This window comes from Haliaeetus albicilla, chromosome 19 (assembly GCF_947461875.1).
Source record: "Haliaeetus albicilla chromosome 19, bHalAlb1.1, whole genome shotgun sequence".
NCBI classification, from domain to species: Eukaryota; Metazoa; Chordata; class Aves; order Accipitriformes; family Accipitridae; genus Haliaeetus; species Haliaeetus albicilla.
The window spans coordinates 11,319,852-11,338,812 of record NC_091501.1 but is presented as its reverse complement, the minus strand read 5'-3'; the positions used below and the strand labels follow the sequence as shown (position 1 = coordinate 11,338,812).

The following is an 18,961-nucleotide window of genomic DNA, read 5'->3' as shown; positions in this document are numbered from 1 at the left end:
CTTAGCAGAAGTCTCAGATCCAGCACAGGACAAGCAGTATGTTCGCCGTTCCATCATCCCTCAGAGAACAGGCACCCAAATGAGTTTCCGTTAATCACTTTGCTACACTATTCCCTATGACTAAGTTGCACAAATTACCTTCAACCCCAGTGACAGACTACCGTCATCGCTGGTCTCAAGTGAAACTTCATAGCATAAAAGGTGCATTGATCATGGTTACACCCCATATACTTTTATAAAGTTGATATGGAAAACTCTAGTGATTTGCCATCAGCCCTCTAGCACATAAGGCTTAGCCAGGTACCAGACCAGCACGCATCTGGCTGGTTCCTGGAAAGATCAGGGGGGTTAGAGGGATACAAGGATCTCCAAAGCAGGGAAGGACAGCCAGCTGTTTGGGTGGCAGGAGGTAGTCCAAGAAACAATAGCTCTAGTTTTCCTTTCACCCCTGTTCACCTGTTTTTCTCAACTTTGCAACAGTGTTATCTGCATTTCAATCTTTTGGTTTAATTAATAATAATAAAAAAACCCAAAATCTTTTATGTTTACCTCAAGCTGCTTCAGAATAGAGAAGATTTCAGGCTGTGGTGGTGCATTTCTTCCCCCTCTCTGGCCTGATCTATGAACTTGGGACGTCTCGCTAGGCCTTAGCATGAGTGTAATGAGTTGGACAGTTAAGCATCCCTTGACCATATCAGATATTCTTGCATGGCTAAGACAGGGACCTGCACTGACCGTACCAAGGACTCCTGTTGCCCTGTGGAGGCGGGGGACGGGAACAGGGATAGTTATTTCCTGACAACCTTGGGACATATCTCAGCCCTCTCCTGACAGCCTTGGAGCATCCCGTATCTGAATTTTAACTCATTCTCCAACAGCCTTGGAGCCTTCCTTATCTGAATCGTAACTCATGTGAAATGGTGCCAGCACAATTGGCATCCCGGTAATTTGCTGATGACTAAAGCCAATCATCACACAAGCCTATAAAGAGTGGTACTAAGTGAGACCCTTTGAGCAATCCTGGACCGCAGCAGGCTGCGACCAGCATCTCCCTCTCAGAGCTTGCAAAGTCTTCAGTTTGCAAAGATCGGAGGTCCATTGCCGAAAGCTGACAAGACTTGGGCTGATATTCTTCGCTCCTTGAGGCTCAAACCTTCACTTGTTCAGAAAGATGCTGAAGCATTTGATGTGAATATTTTCACTGAACTTGAGCGGAATTTTTAACAGGTATACCTCTTTTACTCACTTATGTGTATCTTTTAGTGTCTTTATGCATGTGTGTGTACTAACCTGAATATTCTATAGCAAGTATATTACAAGTTATTGCTTTTCAAATCTATACTTAAATTACTGTCATGAACTTTATTCATCTGTGAATGAATCTCAAGCTGCTATTATACTCTTAATCTCTTTAGATATAAACCGTTGACCAAGTCTGAGACTAGGAGTTCATCCAGCAGCACCTAGACTCCGATAGGGATTTAGAAACCAAGGGGGTCTTCTCTGAACCTCATGACTCAACAGGAGGGTCTCCCCTACCTTTTTACATACCTGATCTCTGTACCAATCACAAAAAATCAATTCTAACTCGATTTTCCTTTGTAAGTTTCTCTTTTACCCTATTGCATCTTCGGTCTCTGTATACATAATTTTAGTTTGATTCTAACTTAATTTTCCTTTGTGCATTTCATCCATGTATTAAGTAATAGAGTGAACCTTGCCATCAAATTCTGTGAAGTCGCGCTTTTATATACATTCCTATTAAATCATACCAATGGAGGTGATTCTTTAAGCAGTCCAAACCACTCCATTTTGCGACACAGGCCAAGTGATGGACACAAGATACTCCCTTTCTTCAGGGTGGTTATCCCAGAAATGAAGGCACCAGAGCACCATCACTATGCCAAACCCTCTATCCCCTGATATTCTGGAGAATACAGCGCAGCACTGAGGAGGTGGCTATTCCCGGGCTGTGCATGGCAGGACACAGCCAGGCTGGCTCCCTGGCAGCAGCAGGACAGGGGGTGAGAGCACTCCAACCCCCAGGGAGCCCCAACCCCAGTGGCAGGTAACATCCACAGCCAGAGCCAAGCTGCTGACTCAAAGGGCACAGTCCAGCACTAAAAGCAATTAATTTATTTATCACAAAGTGTGATTGAAAAATAGGTAGGTATTGCTACAGTTCGTTGCTTTGCTGCTTTCCTTCCCAGTGGCTCAACAGCTTATTGCTATTTCTAACCCCACTGGCCCCAGGTATTCTTGACACTTGACCACTGAGATACCAGCAAGGATTGCCCCAGTAGGCACCATACTATGTAACAGCTTGAAATTATTCACAGCAGGAAGCACACCCCTAATTCACAATTTGTAGTCCTGCCACTTTCCCTTCAGTCCCTCCCAAACCATCTCTGTTAGAACTCCATACTTCTTTACTCTAATTTTTTCTTTCGTTTGACAACTCTTACAAATTGCACCTGACTTGAGTTGCAAACAGTATTATAAAAGAGAAGGAAAACTTCTAATATTATGTCATTAAGGTCCCATTTTCTTTGTTCCTCTTTTACAATGATGTCTATCCACCCTTTACAATAATCTGAAAAGCAAGGCAAACTCACATATCCAGAGCAGCTAGAATAAACATGCTTCTGTTTTAATGTGTCCTCAGGTGTTATTTATATTGATGTCTAATTACCCTGGGCTTTTTGCAGTACAAAAGCTAACTTCAGCCTGCTGTCATGCCACAGGGCTTGAGGATGTTTTCACAAGGGCAATGCTTTTAAAACAGGAACCCGAACAATCCCCAAGAGGTCAGTTCCCAATCAGATAACTTGCCTTCCCACAGCTCCTGTTCACCCTGCTCTCCAGTGGAATCTCTGTGCTCACCAGCCTCAGTGAGATAACAGAAGCGACATCTCAATCTGCTGCCCAAGGAAAGTCAGGCAGAGGAAGGGGCTCTCTGGGAGAGGCAGCTCAAGGCAGACCCCAACCCGGCAGACACCGCAGGAGCAGCCGGCCGCCTGCTTGGCACCACCCTGGAGGGAGGGAGAGGGGCTGGCCAGCTTCTTACTAACGTGGGGAAGGTTCAAGAGGAACATGGGGCAGTCCCAGTGCTTACCGCCAAGCGTCCTCTCCCTTGCACCCCTCCAGTGGCCACCCGGGCTCTGCCATGTCCTCTCCAACCTCCAGGCAAGAGCAGCCTGCTGCCTTAACCTCCCCCCACATGCCTCGCCAGGGAGCCCAAAAGGTGGGCACCCAGAGGCTGCAGCGGTGACCCGATACGCTCTTGTCCTAGCAAAAGTAGATGGTGACACTGGGTAGGTGGGGAGACCTCTCTGCTCCCACCTAAAGGGGGGCATAGGGTGGGGATGCGAGAGAGAGGAGGACACTATCGCTCCCACCAGCGCTGCCGTGGGCGCTTTCCCCCTGGAGATGCGACGCGAGGGAAACACCACAAAATGCCCCAGCTGTGAGGAAAGGCTTGTGCTCATTCTCAGAAGGTAAAGATCAATCATGCACAAGGCAAATCCACAGGAGACCTGGGCTCCATTTGTTCCAGCGCTCAAGAAACTGCTGGTTGTTTGCTTTAAATATGTATTATTTCCCCACGATAGCAGTTAACATACCACTTATTACTCCCGCCATCTGATAGGAAGGTATATGTTAACGCTGGTTTGTAGTTTGCATGCAAGTCACCTACAGCTGACCCAGGAACTATCTCTTAGAATTGCACATAAAAAGCGCTTTGCAATTTAAGTTAACTCTGATAGAAGGGAGGAAAAAAAATAAATCCACTTGCAAGCAGAACAAAAACCTGTTTCCAGGGGGTCTGTCTCCATCATTTTATAGCTACTGTTTTCCAACAGTACCAGCCACTAATAACTCAGAAATATACACTTCCACTTAAAGAGGAAATAATACTGCAAAGAAAATGAAAAAATAAATTGGAAATTGTAGAGTTGCAATAATGATAGTAACTGCTACTTGATTTTCTGTGCCCTTCTGGCTCCTTCTTAGCTGGTTTCTGTTCCAGTGTAACCATAGGAACAGCAGTGAAGAGTCTCATTTAAAAGCCTTCACTTCAGCTGGTAGGTTAAGTTATGAGACTGCAGTGGGCTTGAATATTAAAAACATTCAAATGGCTCTAAAAAAACCTCAGTTTGAATGGGAGCTGTATAACTGTATTGTAGGAGGCAGACATCTGTGTTGTGAACAGACGCAGTGCCCTGCCAATAAATTGGCAAGGGGAAGCTTGACACAAGCCACCTAGAACAAACAAACTCTACTGACGGAGGTTACTAAAAATCGGGCTCAATAAACAGGTTACGAACACAAATCATGAATTGCTTAACACACTGTGCCGCTAAAACTGAAACCATATGTTTCCTGTAGCTGTGGTTCTGTTTAACGGACTGCAGCAGGACGACTGGATGAACAGTGACGGTCCTCAGTAATACGATAACTTCACTGCAACATTCACCCAAACCAGTAAATTTAATATCCCAAATTTTACTTAATCCTTCAAAGTATAAAATGACTTAGTTCTGGCTCATCATCTTTCTTTCAAGAAATATGAACAAACACAAGTTAGCTATCTTAAAAGATATCCAGTCACAGGAACAAAGCCAACCAAATACATAGCTCAAATAGACTTGGAATGTTAAAGGAAGCACTCAGGAGCAAGTGAAATAAAAAATTATGTATCAAAAAGGTGTACCTAGGTGCCCTGCACCTATGGACTTACACCTTACTCCTAAAGAACATTAAGATAGCCGCTACCCTAAAGCATCTGTCACTTTTCACACATTAGCAGTAAGATGCACTTGAAAGCATATTTGGAGACATGTTCAATTATTCAGTAACAGCTATTTAAAACACTGTACTACAATAAACAACTGGACAAGAAAAAGATGGGAACGTGTCACATTGCATTCATTACAAGGGACAGGCCTGTACATAATAGGAAAGCATAATGTCCCTTTTTTATAAATTAGCGAATACAATAACTTTTAAGCAATTACTATGTCCACAATCTAAAGGGAAAGTAAATAATCTTTCAGTACTTATCTGTACAACTGGCTGCCTTAATTCAGAAGGAGTGTTCAAATATTTCAAGCAGTCAAAAAATTGTGGGATCTCTGCGAGCCCACATCAAAGATGAAGCAAAATATAAAATAAAGCTTCAGTAACGATCTACATACATTTTAGGGAACAGGATTTGCTGTCCTTAGAGTGGCTGCAATCTTCTGCTTAATTTCTCATTCTGTGTCCCTGCTCTGCAGGCTCCGGCTGAGGAGGAGGCAGGAAGAGATAAATACTCTGTTCTCCAAGCTGCCTTAGCATCACTTGTCGAGTATTTAGCAAGGATCAGACACATCCATATTCTTTTTCTTATAATTTTAATCATTACCATTTGGCTGGCCCGTTTACGATTTTCTATCTATTGCTACTGCTCAAACACACTCTCCGGTCTAACATTCACTTTTAACTAACACTGAGGCTTTGGCCCCACTGGCCACTATCTGCTTTGCCTGTAGTAAGGTCCCTGCAAAAGTACAGCTGATGTTGTAAGTAATGTGGAAAAACATCAGGACTTTAATCCTCTGTATAATGTTGGTCACCTCTAACTGCCTCAGAGCTACCATCAGAGCTTCAGAATTATGATCTTTGTAACAGAAAAGTAGGCTTGTGTCACTTCAAGATCTTCACATCTAACCCAGAGCCAGCAGCCTTTACTGCTGGACTGTTGTCAGGAGGAAACTAGAGGTGCTCTACCAAGAAGGTTTGTACTGGCTAGAAATAGACAGAAATACTGTGCTTGTAGTTAATTTTGGCTTTATTTTAAGAGAGAAATCAAAGTTTTCTATTTCCTGTGCCATTGTTGTTCTAAGCACCTGTGCAGCTGAGTCAATTTACTCTGCTACGAGTGCCACAAAAGGATCTCGGACATCTCCGTTTCAGATTTTCTCATTTCTTTTGACTAACAAGTCTCATTATTATTGCAAAGCCCTGTCCTTGTTTTATTTACAGATGGTAAATGATGCTACATTCACATCCACACATAAAATTTTCATGTTAAGCATCTGCAAGTTTATTATGATATAAAAGTCTTCACAAGCTCCAGTGCATTGCACGGTAGGCTAGAGATGCCTCGGAGATGGTTTCAGTCTCTTCTGTTAAAAAGACACCTGGAGGATGGGGAGGATATGGGGAAAAGGAAGCTAGCAGCAGCAGCTTTCAGCAGTTCAGGGAAACCGACTCTGGTTGCACAGGCAAAAGAAGTTTTGAATTTCTGAAGAGTGGAAATTTTTATTTCAAGGAATAAAGATTTTAATGTTCACTGATTCAAAAAATGACAATAGCAGACAGACATTCTTTCTAGCATTTGAGACCCCAAACTTGCAAAAGAAAACTGTTAGGACACAGAAGAAAGGAGGGGAAGAATACAATACATGAAAACCAACCTGAAATGTAGGATGATGAAAAACATTTAATTACCTCTTTTTGAAAGAAGGTTCCCATAGCTACCTTACCAAAAGGTGGCTTACGAAGGGGTAATCGTGGGGTTTTCCAAATGTGTAGCCAGCAACTTCGTCTTAGGAGGATACTGCTCGTTTCTGCCCTCCCTCCCACTCTTTCCCACACACACGCTACTGCAAGGCAGTCCAATAATATGCTGCTATTCGACATGACTGCATTTATAATTTACACCAAGACAACTACTGCAGTGAGAGAAGCCTGCACCTGAAGAGCCTGAGGCTGTTCACTGCTTTGGAATCGTCATCCCTGCAATGAGCTAGGGATATTTTTTATTTTTTTAATGTATTTGCCATTTTTAAATAAAGGATCAAATGAAGAGAACTACCAGTTTTACAGAACCACTGAACCATAACTGCTGCAACCAAGAACAAAAGGCCCTCTTAGAGATGTATGCAACAGCGCCCGAGATCTCCGTATCAGAGACACAGACCACCTAGCTGCAAATGGGGTGTTCCAAAGCATTGCCAAGTCAACCACCACATACAATCCTTCAGAGCGTACATTAAGGATTATGCATTACTTCAAATGGTGCCATCACATTGACAACACTTTAGTAAAAGAAAACGTCATGCCTGGCTAAGCCAAGAAGCTTCTAAAATGACCAAAGACAAGACCCATAAGGTGACTAACTCCATAGTTCCCTGGTGACATCAGTCATCTGACTGGGATGAGCTCAATGTCGTCAGGTAAAATACCTGACTGATCCTCAGCTGGATAAAATACAGGGACAAATCCTGGGAGTGTGGACAGGGACTTCCTCAATCTTATGCTGAACTTTGTAACTGTGTTACAGAATCAAAGTTCCTCTTGTGCTCTGCAGCTTTCATTAGGTCAGAGAGATTTATGGGCCTCATTAAGTAGAAGGTGATGAACAACTGCTTTTTACTTCCTGGGGCAAGCTGTTTTATGGATACGAACCTAGGGACTTAAATCCAAGCAGATTCCTGTAACTGGCACTGCTAATGTCATGCTTTACTTTCTGATGCTTCCTCCCTACTATTCTGATGGAGAAGGGCAGGGGAAATCCTGTTTGCATGCATATTTCAGGGTAATCTTCTCCTGCTTGAACTCACACACTGAACACCAAGTTCTAACATTTTAATGAGGTGTCTAAACCATGCTTGTTGTAATTAAAGTTTAACAAGTTTTTCAAGCAAGATTTTAAGTTCTACATTAATATTTCACAATCTGCTGCATTACCTTGTGCGATGCCGTACCAAATAGTTTATGCAACGTGCAAAAGCTTTTTATTCAGCCAGGTACTGGAGTTCTCCAAGACACAGCAAAGCAGTGACCTGTGCTCTGCCCTAGGAGAATGCATTCCTTCACACAAATCCTTACAGCTGCTACTGGCCTTGCAATACAACCAAAAGCTTTGTCCTTGTAAACCGAAGCTGTGGTAGGACCTTGGAATATGAACTACAGGATGACATTGAAAAGAACTCATGTTTTATACCGTACAGGTATTTAATCTTCTCATCAGCGATGACTAGTGCAGGAGCAGCTAATCAGAAGTCACACAGCATTCAGTCCTACTCATTCCAGGTGCCTCACACAACTTTCAATGAGATTTCCCACCCCCCACCCCTCTTCTTCCATGAGAGATTTGTTGTAGGCAACCACGATAAATGGTGGGACCTTGTGGCAGTACACTCCCCCCCTCCCAGGTTTTCCTTAAATAGTCAAAGTACTTAGTACCCCTTTGTGAGGATGTTCCTCAACCCCACAGATGCTGTGTACCAATTCTCATCAGAAGACAAGTTTTTAGTATCACTACTCCTCTTGAGGGACACCTCAGGGATATTGTCTAGAAAGGAGGGGGGAGAAGGGAATGGCAGGGAAGAGTGTGCAGCCTGAGCACAGGACTCCGGAGGGGAGCACCCCCAAACCTTTCTTGTCAGCCTGTGCCACTGCTTCCCAGGTGCAGATCTGCTGAACCCTCAGCCAACCACAACATAAAAACACAAATTAAAATGGGACCTAGAAGCTCTCTTTTGCTTTTCCTACAAGGATTCTGGGGGGTCTCCCAGGAATTTTCTATAGGCAAGCCCAAACTTGAGGCCTATAAACAACTAGCTGCATACTTCATTGGCAGACCTGCAGTGAGCAAATATGCTGATAAACTGAGTCTTGCCATAGCAAGTTGCCTCCTATGGAGGGCTGAGACCGTCTGGTGAGAAATAATAGCTACATAACAAATGAACTGGATAAAATGAATACACCAAAGAGCAAAGTATTGATGGAATCATTTGCAAATTATAATGAAATCCATATTGATGAGTCCATTACTTTGTTTCAGCTGGTTTTGTGCTAAAAAGCAGGGCAGTTTTGATTAATGCAGTGATTACATTGAACTTCAATCTGCTTAATATTTTATTTCTTCATATTCTTGCCTCTGTTTGAAGGACCATGGCTTGTTGAGCATGAGTAACCACGCACCAAGAGGCTGCTGTACCACTTGAGACAGGTTTCCCAAACAGCAGGATGCACCAGCCCCCTTTCAGGGGCAATGCACGCAATGCTATTGCAGTTTCTTAGACTACTGGAGGGGCCCAGCATCCTCCTGAGCTGGAATAGTTTCCTAATATTGTGTAAAAGAGCAGTAAGCATATTCTTCAAAAATGCCAAATCTGCCTGCACTGTACAGTTTTCAGAAAGACAGTCTGGCAGCCTCAAGGAAACAATCCAAATAGCTACATCCTCCTCTCTCTCACTTCCAAAAATACCATCATGTCTCAACAAGCTAAAACTCCCCCCTACACCAACTGACTAAACCACTTTCCAAAATAAAGTTAAAAGTTGCAATAGAAATGTAATACAGTGACAGGGATAAATCTCATCCATCAAACAAACTGAACAAAGTTACATAGGCATCACTTGAATTATTTCACAGGCTGGGGATGCTCATGAAGAAAAGAGCTCCGGGTACATCGGAGATAGCAAAACAAAAACTCCCTTTGATATCAGTAGAGGATGAAAAGCTGACTGGCCATTGCCCATGTCTGCCCATCCCAGCACACTGGTCTCAGCAGAAGCATGCAGGTGCACACACACAAGCTCCCTACTACTGCAGTATGTAAACGAGCCTTTCCAAAGGGCAACCATGAAGATGTGCTCCCTTAGGGAGAGTTATAACATTGTTGATGAACCATACTCCATAGTAACAGCACATACCAGCTATGAGACAAGATGGACAGTATATCTGACCAGGACAGGAATTGCCATATGAGTTACTCACCATTACTGGGTGATAGGAAGCACTCTGAATCCTCTTCGGCATTAGGTTGACCCTTTGGCGATCTAGGCAGTCACGGATATGCAGCACAGAACAGCATCTGCAGCTCAAGCTACTTAATCAACACATGGGATTGCCTGAACGAGACAACCCAGGTTTAATTCAGCCTTCCAACTAAATTTAACCCACTAATGCAACATAAGGCAACAACTACGATTAATCGTCTTACATTAAACTGGCATGTTTCAAAAAGGAAACTACTTTTCTTTGGACATGTAGCAAGGTAAGACAGAAGGCAAAGGGAGTTGTAAGACCTTTTTCCAACTAGACAGGTTAAGAATTGTGGAGAAAGATGAAGCTTGCAGAGCAGAGGACTCTTCTGAAGGGCATCTACTGCTGACAGAGCAAGTCCCCTTCCACCACACTCCCACTTGCAAATAAAAGCTTACAGGCCCTCAGATAACCCTCTCCTTTTTGTTAATACTCCAATCCAAAAGTCAAAGATTGAAGAATAAGAAAACTTGTTTTGAAAATTGTTTCTGAAGGAAAGAATTTCCAATATCAGTGAATGGACTTAAGTCTTTGAAAACTGTCAAAATCTGTTCCATGCTCCCACGCATGTGTTTTTTAGCATGATAGTTCATCTAAGTCTTTTTGTGCAGTTAAGTGTCACCAGACAGGCCAGTCCCGATCAAGTCACACATCTCCCTAAAATTTGTCACGAACAGTTGCAACTCTCCTCTTCCTTCAGCCACTGCTTTGCCAGTGCTGCAGTAACCATCACCACCGCACAAAAACAGCTAACTTGGTCCTCACTCACTACTCCAATAGCAGGAAAACTTTTGCAGCCTATTTCAGAAGCCACCCATCACCTTGCAGAACTATGTGGTACCTGCACTGTAGGGACAAAGACCATGCAGCACTGAAAAGCACCACCTTGGCTGATGACACACTGCCTGCTAGCTTCAAAAGGGAAAAAAAAGAAGACAGCTGTAAGGCATTAGTCACTTCTAAGACCACAAGACCACTGAACATCTTAGTGAATGTGGATGTAACTGAGCTTGTGCCTTCACAGCACAAACCAAGCCTTCTGGATAAGCTTGTGGTAAATGACTCTACATCACAGCCATATCACAAGAAAAATGTAAATGCTGTACCCATTTAAGAAATACTGTGATTTGGTCTGTCAGAGGTTTAACATCAGTTCATCTTGTAGTACAAATATATATATATATATATATGGGGTAATCCCTATACGTCACTTCTCTCAACAAATCCTCTTAGAAACATTTATCAAAAGCACTCCCATTTATGTCTTTTTACTTCTTACCTCACAGATTTTGAAATACGGATTTTATATTCAGAATTCTAAGGAAGTTAAGAACATTACCTTTACTTATCATGAACACACACACATACACACACACACACCACCCCAAAACCCAAAAGATTGATTTCTTATTTCATGTTTCCACAACTTTCTGCTAGTGAACTGAGGGACAAAGTGAAGGAACCAGGTGTCAAAATTTCTACTGTTAACGTAAGTGAAAAGTTTGGAGAGATTTAAAGGATCACTCCTAGTGGAATAATAGGACTTGTGGAATAATGAGGCTCTCGAACAAGTATTGGAATCAGTTGTCATGTACCACAAAAAAAAGCCACTGCACATTCTACATCTGCAAGGGTCCTGGCACCAAATGAAGTAGGCTTCTTTGCTCAGATCACTGGCTGGACACCCCATCCAAAAGATTATTATAGTTATTTAATTCTCAGATCTGGTGCAGAAAAAAACCCCACACATAAGAAGCCATTAAGTTTCCTTGATTCTTCTAGAAGCTGTACCTGTTGACCATCAAGGTCATCGTCTCTCATTTAGGACTATCAGAAAACTCTGCTGAATTCTCATCTAGTGACAGGAAAAGGGTCACAGACAGTTGTGAGCCTGCAGAAACTCTGTTTTCTAACAACCCAGGTTATTTGGGGTCCCTTCAGCTGTGATAGAAGAGAGGGACTTGATCCGCACATGCATCTGTATACACACACTCCCCTACCGATCTGGAGAAAGAACAGCTACCACCACCCTCCGCCTCCCAGGCGTTGTGCATCTTTGCTTTAAGGACATTTGACAGTGTTGTAAAACTATGACTTTCAGTATCATCAATTCACCACTCTTCTGTTTGATAATCTTTTTTCCCCTTATAACCTGGAAAAACTATCAGGTCTCTTATTGGTTTTGCCTATTTCTTAGGCTACAGGCTGCTTCTCCTCTACAAATTTCTGCAAGTTCACTGTTCCAAACAGCAGTCTGTATTCCAGTGTTAGTGTGCTTTTTAACCTTGAGCTTTGTATCTGGGCTATTTTAATGTGGTGCACCAAAGAAAAAACAAACCTAATAGATAACCTTAAGTTAGAAAGAGACTTCTATTCATTGCCTCTTATTCTTCACCCCCTGCCCCAAACACTATTCATTGCACTTAATTTCCTTTGGGTCCAACAGAAGCACACACCATCTCCCTTAATCCAGCGCAGGAATCTCACACCCACAGAGGCACATCCGTGCCCACAGATAAACTACATCACTCTTCCCCTGACTGCATTAAATTCCTCCTTTTTGTCCGAACATCTTACTAATCAGCACAAACAGAAAGCTCTCATTCTAGGACTGAGAACACAAACCCAGCAGAGAGCCTGCCTGCCTGTTTTCACAAGGAAGTTACATAGTCTTCTGTCTTGCTCTGTTGCCTGAAATTTGGCTTCCTTCTCAGAGGCATCTCAAACATATTCAAATTTTATAATCAAATATACCTGAACAACTTGAGGTCCCTGCTTTTTTACCTTAAAAGCTTTGAAGAGTTGGCATTCATCCCAAACCAAAGCAACACGCATTTTACAAGGTTATTAAAACAACCTTCCTGCTCAGGCTTGAGCTTGTGCCCTCCAATTTCCTTCTCCACCTCAATTTATCTTCCTCCAATTGAAATCACTGTTACAGCAGATGAGGTTTATCAAGCTTATCAAACAAAACCAGCAGCTCCTACATCCACAGCTCCAAATGAACTCAAATGGAAGGCATTCATTTGCACACCGCTCCTCCCCTTCCCAATTAAAGCAAAAACTAATTTGGTAGGATGTTAGTCCCCAGCCATCACACTAGGCAGGCTGAAACCACTCAGCGCTGAACTGGTTCAGAACCGTCCAACTGTACCTGTAAATAATTGCAGCTTTCATAGCCAACGCTTTCATTGCCCTGTACAAATAACACGTTTTTTCCAGAAGACTGCAGTAAAGACAGAACATAAAGCTCCTCGGGACCTACAGTCAATGCCACATCAGGATTAAAATTTAGGATTTAGACTCCTCTACTATACCCTTATTCTTCCAGACACAAATAACACTCCTATGTGATGGGATGCAAAACCTCTTGGCTTCCTCTCACAGCTCCCAAGTAATCTCAGTTTTCCTTCTCCATAAAGGCTTGATCAGATCAGGTGCATTCTCCAGAGCACAGCTTGTGCAGACACCCGCCCGGATGGCGCTGAGCGCACACACAGTCCTCTGCAAGGAAGAAAATCCCTGTGGTGGCAACCTGTGCTGCCTGCAGTAAGCAATTAATTTTTGTGCGCTGGACACGTGCCCAAATGTCCCAAACTGACTCAGAAGAAGGAAATGACCCACCATCACCACCAGGTCAAGAAGGCATTTCAGTGCTGACTCTCCGGTTCACACAGCATTTGCTCAGCATTTTTCATCACCTCTCTGCAGCTTTGAATGCTGCTGACTAGCAAAGGCAGGGGTTGAAACTGCTATGCCAGGGCTTGTTCCAGCTTGGCAAATTCAATTAAGTACAGCAGAAAAGTTCTCCTCTGATAGAGCCAAACCTTCTTTGGCTAAACAGACTGAATCAACTGTTGTTTCTGCAAATGATGTTTCCACCAGTTCTGTCTTCACTCTTAAGTATTTCATCCCCTGCCCCCCCTCCTTTTTTCTTTTTTTTTTTTTTTTTTTTTTTTTTTAAGGTGTAGAAGATTAGAAGATACAAAGACCACACAAAAAGAGACAATACAGAGGATCATACGGCTACTACTGGAATAAGTTCAATAGCTCCCATGGAGCAGTATATACATGTTGCCAAAAGCCTGGAGACCACAAATGGACCAAAAGAGCATGTTGGCTTCTTAAACTCAACGCTCATTTTAAATATAGTGATAACACAACCACCTAGAAGTACTCGATGCACATAAATAAATTAAGTCGACTTCTGCATCCCACTTACAAAAATTTTTCTTAAACTAAAACTTTTCAATTTTAATCTGCTCCTCTTAAGCTAATGAAGACATTTCTGTGAAGCTTGTTGTGTCACCCTGTATTTTAGTGGAAGAGAGCCAAGAGATTCTCAGCTTTGGTAATTTAAAGTTAACTGCATGAAAACTTTGGGCTTCCTCAAGCATATTTCCAAGGGTCCCATATAGGTGTTAGGACTTGACACCGTGGCATTGTTGCACCTAAAAGGAGACACAAAGTATTTCTGCTGCTTGAAAGGACTTGGAGGCAGCTGGATGGGCTCACTCCTGAGGCATACATTCGATGGCTGAACCATCACGTGTCTCCAAAGAAAATCACCAGCGTCAGCTACCCCGAGATGGCTAGATTACATGGCAGGACCTGACAAGCCGTTCCTTGGCAAAATATTTAAACTCCACAAAATGGCCACGTAGAGCGCCTAGGAGCCTGTATTAGTAGAAGCAGCCTGTGATCAGACTGCCTGCTATGTAACTGCTCTGGTCTTCGTGCAAGGGCTGGGTACACCCTCGTTTAAGTTAACCCCATTGACCAGGAACGACGCTTCTCCAGGCCTCGGGTATCTACCTGGAGTGTTTTCCAGGCTTGTTGTGCCGCCCTTTGGACTTTGAAGACCTCAGCTCCTCAGAAGCGAGACAGGGACTTCTGCGGCAAGCGGCCTTCTCTCAGCACAGGTGCTCCACGCCAGCTGCAGAACCACCTCTGACAAAAACATTCCTGACATGTTTGAGGATGGGATCTCCAAAGAATACGGGTGCCGTCTTCGCCTCTCAAGATGAAGCCTGAAGAGTCCCACCCTTGAGGAATAAGCGCAGAGGCTGGGAAGAGGTGGAGGAATTGAGCTAGGCAACGCCACACACCGCTGGCGTGGTTTCCGCAGGCAGTCAGGGCCTGCTCTGCAGGAGCCATTAACAGACTTCGGAGGAAAATTTGGCAGAGGGGCAGGCTATGACCTCCTGCGGCAGAAAGCTTGGTACAGAAACAGGCCACCACATCAAAGGCTGTCATTTTATTCATTTAATTCCCTCGGGAAAAAAAAAACAAAACCCAAAAACTTCCTCTCTTCACAGCTGCCTGCATGGCAGAAAAGCCCTCCATGGCAGACAAGCCCTCCTTGCTGAAGCAGTGCTGGCTGAGGCGCAGAGCTGTGAGGAAAGCCAGGGCAGAAAACCAGCGCTGGTGGGGCTGCTCGCCAGCCGATGGCCGTGTTGCCACCCGCCCGGCGGCGGGCAGGCAGGGCAGGGCAGCAGCCCCCCCACACACACAGCAGCCCCCAGCACCACGCCGCTCACCAGGGCTGGGAGCGAGTTTGGAGAAAAGGTTAATCCCAGGAACGGCCAGAAATACGGCGGTCCGGCAACGAGAGCACGAGTGCCCATGCCGCTTGCCAGGTTTCTGCCAGTGGCTGGCAACCGGCAGAAACAAAGAAAAAGTGGCAAACGCTGGTTTGCAGGAGGGTGCCGAGATGGTCGGGTTGGCCACAGAGGCAGGCCTTTCTGGCACAGTGTACGGGCTGCTGTGTTTGGGGGCGAGTGGAAGGTGCCAGTTTCTTCTGGCTGCCACCACAGTCTTAATGTGACATTCATCGTTAGTGTATTAACTCGCCCCAACGAGGGGAGCGTTGCACTCCCAGCCCCATATTCAGTGATGCACATGTGTACCTGCACAGCTACAGCAGCCACACCAGTCACACCCCTTAATAAAAAAGAAAAATGCACCGTAAGAGTGTTAGGAAGGACCCGATCAAGACCCCACACATTGCATCAGGAGAGCAACTGGCTAAACAAATGGGCAGGACAGGATTGTGAGCCAGGACCTCTTTATCAGTGCTGCCAGTCCTGTTCGTCTCCAGCTGGAACGAAGAAAACTGCAGAGGCTTTACTCATTTTTGCTAAGTCCTGCAGCAGGATGTTTTCCTGCCCTCCAGACCCGGATTGTGCAGGTCTGTGCTACCTCCAGTAGTTATACATAGAAACAATCCATTAACAGTCAAGTTAACACACGGCACTTAAATAGATCCTACTTGTCAGCACGTCTAAGCCCTACAGGTTGGCTGGCCATTTTATTTAAGAGACTCTGCAGCACAATCACTGCAGGAAAGTAGGACTTTCCAGTCTGGATTATAGGGGCAGAGTATGGTCAACTGTTTTTTCTGATGCTTTTAAGAGAGCACAAGACAAAACTTCAGCACAAGTGAAAAATCAAATGAAGACTGAACATTATTTCTTCTCCAATCTGTGCCTTATATGCTTATGTATCAGAATAAATGCAAACAACCTGAATGCAGCCAGACATTGCATTTCAGAAAGCTTGGGTGGGGCCTGGAGAGAAGAATAGAACATACTTGGGAGATGAGTAAGTGTATTCTAAATTACTTGTATTTTAGAAGACATCAGCCCATCACTAATGATATTTGGATGTCCAGCTTGCCTGTGGGAGGGCAAAAGGGGAGTCCTCCTATTAATAAACTGTGCTTAGTTTTGAAATTAAAAGCTCAAATACAAAGTCTCAGCAGTTCTCAAGAAAAAAACCCAACTTTTTCAGCATGCAAGCTGCATCCCTTCTCCACAAAAACTTGCTTTTAGAAACAGATGGCAGCCTGCAAGACCTACAAATCCTTTGTCTGGAGTGGCAAACTAGGCCCTATTGCCCATCAAAGTCAACCGTCACATTGTGAAGCACTGACCCTAACAAATCCATTATGTTTCTTTCTACCACAATGCTAAACCAGACAAAATGAGTCAGACTTTATAGGAAAGGGTGAGGGATTTCAAATCCCTTTCCCTCCCATCCTGACAAAAATAATGACAAGGGGGAGAGTCTGTGTTGACCCTTCACTTACGAGCCCCACCAAACCCTGCCGTTAGGGCTGCCCGTTTGGGCCAGGCTGCCCGAAGGAGGATGGATTTGCGTTTGAAGCATTTATGCAGCGCTGTGCAACGGCTTTGAAGACGGCGCACTATGTTAGTCAAACTACCCGCACAGTCAAGCAAATATCCCGAGCAGGAAAGAAAGGCCCTTATGCCAGCTGAATAATTAGGTCTGATGTGCTTTGTAGTTTCTCAGCCCTCCCTTCCCAGCTCTGCCAAAGTGCTGTGCAGATACACAGCAGAGAGACGGGAAAGCTCTTCACAGGTAGCTGCAGGGAAGAGAATATAATGTTTTTTCTCCCGTGTCAGCTGAATGCAGGCAATGGAAAGAGAAATATGAAGAAATAGAAGCTCATATCAAAGAGCTGCTGCCTTCAGTCAAGGGAGGAAACAACAGAGAAGCCTGCTGAGGAGGTGACGGATGGGGCGATGGTGTGGAAGGGATCGAAAAGTCTTTCCCCTGCTATGGGTATTTGGTGCATCTTGAAACACAAAAGGAAACACCCATCACTGGTACTGTCAGCAGACACCTCCCAGCAAGGAATACTTCTGTCAAGGAGAAAATCTCTCTCAATAACAGTGGGTCAGGTTTATGAACGATCCAACTGCTTTCATCTTGCATATTTAAAAATGAGATACAACAAAAAAAGTCAAATTTCCTCAGAGCAACAGATTGACTGGATTCTTCACACTCTCATAGAAATTGCCTCCCATCCCCCTTTACTGGTTTTCTTCAGCGTAAAACAATCTCTCAAGGACATGGCAACGACGACGCTGAAATTCAAAGGGTTGAGATCAAACACATGAAGCTGATGCTCATTACGGCTAAATTATGTCACCTATCTGAAGGCTCAAGCTTATTATTTAAGACAATACAATAGTCATTAATCACAGCCATTGTGTATTGCTCAAAAGGCGTCTAGAAAGCTAAAGAATACAACGGAGATTTATTATACTACAGTGCCAGATTTAATTACATGGTTTTCTCCTCAGTATCTCGCCGCTTGTAGTTCACCACCTGTTTGCACCAGAGGACCTGAAATAAAGACGTGCCGGCCCTTGAGGCTAGGCATGCCAGAGAGGGCTTGTGCTGAGCTTTTGCTGTAGCTGTCGTAGCAGAAGACCAGTGGGCAAAGAGAATGGACCATTTCGGGGGCAGCTGGCAGGCAAATCAGTTACATAGAGCTATTGTTTTTCTTCTGAAGTTTTAAACTTCCAGTTCCTTTTCATATATATTTATGTGCAGACAAAGTACATTGTTGAGCCTGTGCACAAGGAGAAAGAACTCGCTGTCTTCTTCCTAAAGCTGCACAGCGAAGATTCATGCCCTCACCAACACAACAATGTATTTAAGCAGTACGTCTGTCTGCTGGCAGCCTTCTAAGTTTGCATTTTCTTCTATAAATATTTAACGTAGAAGAACTGTTCATGTTACCCACTTTGCCCGAAGTGTTTTGACAGCCATGCTCACCACATGACAATGATGCTCTATTTAACACTGCAGCTGCAGACAGGAGGATTTGGTTTCAGTTTTATACAATATTGTGAAACTGATGACCTTCTACAAAATAAACCAGATAATACATTTTTAAGAAGTAGAATTTAAATGCATTAGCAAGACAATTATCAGTAAGCCACTGCAAGGAAGGAAAACAGAAATTCAAGTCCTGAATGCAAGAGTCTGCTTAAATTTCACTGCAATCCCTTTTTTATTAAACATATTCAGAAAGTGAAAATAAAAGACAATCAACCCTGCAAAAGCTAAGTAGCATCCTGAAATGGTTTCTCGTAAGGCTAGAATAATTTCCAAACTTTCTGGACCGCAAATTATTGTCAATCCTCAGAGACTTCTACACACTTTTACCAACCAGTTAATTGAATCTGCTCAAAAGAAGAAGATGGCTCAGCGGACCGCTTGGCCGGCCCTGAGGGAGGTTTGGCCCCAACCTCTCTCTAACGTACTAAGACTCACCATAGTCTAGCAGCAACTAACCAGGAGTCAGTCTTTCACATCTGAAGA

General features: G+C 43.8%; 1 protein-coding gene across 6 annotated transcripts in view; it reads right to left on the bottom strand.

Annotated features, from left to right (window-relative positions):
* DENND5B (DENN domain containing 5B) overlaps positions 1 to 18,961 on the bottom strand; it is a 119,277-nt gene that overhangs the window by 87,115 nt on the left and 13,201 nt on the right. The gene's annotated exons all lie outside the window — the stretch shown is intronic.